A 3,188-nucleotide genomic window follows, 5' to 3' on the forward strand; every position below is an offset into this window, starting at 1 on the left:
AAATATCATATGCTCCTGGCATGTCTAACTCGGCACTCTCAAAGATTATCTGGGAGGTCTTTTTTGGACTGTAATGTGGCTTTTGGACAGGGTTAGAAAGAAAGAAAGGCATAAAGGCTCAAATTCAAACTAAGACAAAATGGGGTATAACTTTACAACTTTTGAAACTGTCTTTTATAGAAAACAAAACTTCTACCGCAGTTTCTTTTGAAGTGAGGAATTTTAGAATTTTTGACTTGCTGTGACCGAACCTTAAGGCTGCCTACGTATCTTGTTGACACAAGAATCAGGTCAAACGTAGTTCAAAGGAATACTTTTTGTTGTTGCTATTTTTCTTTTTCTTCTTTTTTTTCCCCCCTTCTTTATCTCTTTTTTTGAATTTTTCTTTTGGAATGAACTTTACAAAACAAACCTATAGGGATATGAACTTTTGTTTTTATGACTCCAGTTGATTCCAAAAGAGGGGAGGTCAAAGAAATCAGCACATGCTCAAAAGGATACCGAAGGGTATAAAGTGTTAGGGTAGCTGAAAGAGGGCCTCCCAATCTATGAAAATGCCAAGTACAACACATGAAACTTGATGATGAAAAATAAAGATCATGCATAGCATTTCTTTTGCAGCATAGGCATTGATATCACAGATATGACTTCCATCTCTCTTTGGTGCCCTGTCAAGTACAGAACTCTCGTTGGGTGATTCCTTCTTCACAATGGATACCCTCCGTCAGTTTGGGATAAACTCCCTTGGCTTTATCTTGTAACTTGAGATGCACTTGAACTCAGAGTTGCTTACTTCAAATTGTCTGGGACACACTCTCTTGTAACAAATTCTTGTCGTCCGATAAATTCCCAAATTATCTGCTCCAGTTTCACACAATTCAGGATTTAAATGATCTCAAAATGACCAAATCTTTACTTATTTCCCTCAAATGTCACTATCATCTTCAAAACTTGTTTCATTGCTTCCTGATTAGACTAACTTTAAAGACCAGGCTGAGAATTCCGTGTGCAAGTCATGTTACTAGAGTCAGCATGAAAAGAACTATAAAAGGAAAAGAGAACTAAACAAATACGGACTAAAAATAACAGAAAATAGGAAATTGCGTTAGACATATGGTGAAAGGGTTTGAACAGTGAAACAAGCAAAATGAAACTTGGGTTACAATCTTGGAACAGACCTAGATAACACTAAACGAGTTACTACGACTAAACGAACTAGGCAAAATAAAAGGATAGAAGGGTTTGAGTCACAAGACAATATCTGAATTACAACCTTGAAATAACCCGAACATCAGAAATGACAACGAAATAAACCACCAAAACTCCTCCCTGGCTAGCCAAGAAAGGAGTGTCTTTCCAATTACCAAGCTCGACATCTTAGCCACTGAGTCGCACATCGACACTAGCCAAGAAAGGAGTGTCTTTCCAATTACCAAGCTCGACATCTTAGCCACTGAGTCGCACATCGACATTACCAGACCTTTACCAATTTCAATCACATTGACCTCAGCAGGTGTGTGGTACTCTTTGCCAACTCATTCTTAAGATCAACTTCTGGAACCGAGACTGAAAGCACTGAAAACTTCGCGGTGAGTGGCTCGCCAAAGAACTTGGAAGAGTTCTCATGTTCATTTTCAAAACAAACTATGCCCACCATATGCGCCTCATTATAAACAAGTAATAGACTTTGGCTAGTATCCGCTGCATCTGGTTTCTGCACGAATATGTCACCTGCATCAATAAGATTCTGGACTGCTCTTTTCAGATTCCAACACTTTTCTATGCTGTGCCCCAGGGCATTAGAGCAATATACACACTTTTGAGAATGATCAAAATTCTTTGGAAGAGGGTTCGCCATTTTTATCTGAATCGGCTTCAACATCTCCAATTGCCTCAACTTTTGGAACAAACTGGCATATGATTCTCCAATAGGAGTGAAAGACTTTTCCTTTTGTTGTTGCCTTTTCATTTTGTACTCCGGCCTCAGTTGGAACCTCTTGCGGGTAGGTGGTTGATATGCTTGTAGAGGTAGGTAAGACATTTGTGGAGGTGGTGCAGGCTATTGCGGGTCTTGTGGATATGGAGCATATAGAGGTGAATTATGGATAAAGTACTGGGAAGGTGAGGTATGACTTTGGGGATTTTGTGGAGATAAGTAGTATTGGGGAGGATTATCTGGAGTACGAGGATATTCATGGGGTCGATATTGAGACTGAAAGCGTTGAGCAGGAACGCCCACTAGATCTTGTCACTGGCGGGGCTCAGCAACATCTTTTCTATTTCTCTTTCTTCCCCCCAAACTTAGTGAGATGTTTTGAATGTCTTCTGTAGTACCTTTTAATGCAGAATAGCTCATGATTTTGCCTGACTTGATTCCTTCTTCTACCATCTCCCCCATTTTTACCACATCATTGAAAGGCTTACCTAAAGCTAGGATCAAATGATTGAAGTAGGTGGGTCCCTGAGCTTGTAGTAAAAGCTTAACCATTTCTTCTTCATCAATCGGGGGACTGACCCGAGCAGCTTGTTCCCTCCATCTGAGCCCAAACTCCCTAAAACTTTCCTCGGGTTTCTTTTCCATCTTAGATAGGGAGGAGCGGTCTGGGATAATGTCTATATTGTACTGAAAGTATCGAACAAAATCTTAAGCCATGTCATCCCATGCATACCACTTACTGACATCTTGACGAGTATACCATTCCAAGGCTGCCCCACTCAAACTCTCACTGAAATACTCCATCAATAACTCATCTTTCCCGCTAACACTTCTCATTTTACTGCAATAATCCCTCAGATGGGCCACTAGATCTCCACGCCCGTCATACAAGTTAAACCTTGGCATTTTAAATCCCACGGGCAGATGAATATCAGGAAACATACACAAGTCATTATAAGACATGTTAATCTGATTTTCCATCCCTTGCATGTTCTTTAAGGATTGTTCTATACCTTTCAGCTTTCTGTATATCTCATCCCTCCCTTCTTTTCCTGCAGACCTTTCATTTTCAACATAAGGCTCATTCCGAGGGTTACGATTATACGAGTCCGGGACCTGGTAGGACAACTCTGGGGAGTAGTATTGGGCATCATGAGGTTTGAACTGGTGTTCACTGTTGGACCTAAGGAGAGGTTGTTGAGAGGTTGTGATGGTGAAGGTAGTAAATATGACATGAGGGCTATTTTCGGGA

This window comes from Nicotiana tabacum, chromosome 15 (genome assembly GCF_000715075.1).
Source record: "Nicotiana tabacum cultivar K326 chromosome 15, ASM71507v2, whole genome shotgun sequence".
Lineage (NCBI taxonomy): Eukaryota > Viridiplantae > Streptophyta > Magnoliopsida > Solanales > Solanaceae > Nicotiana > Nicotiana tabacum.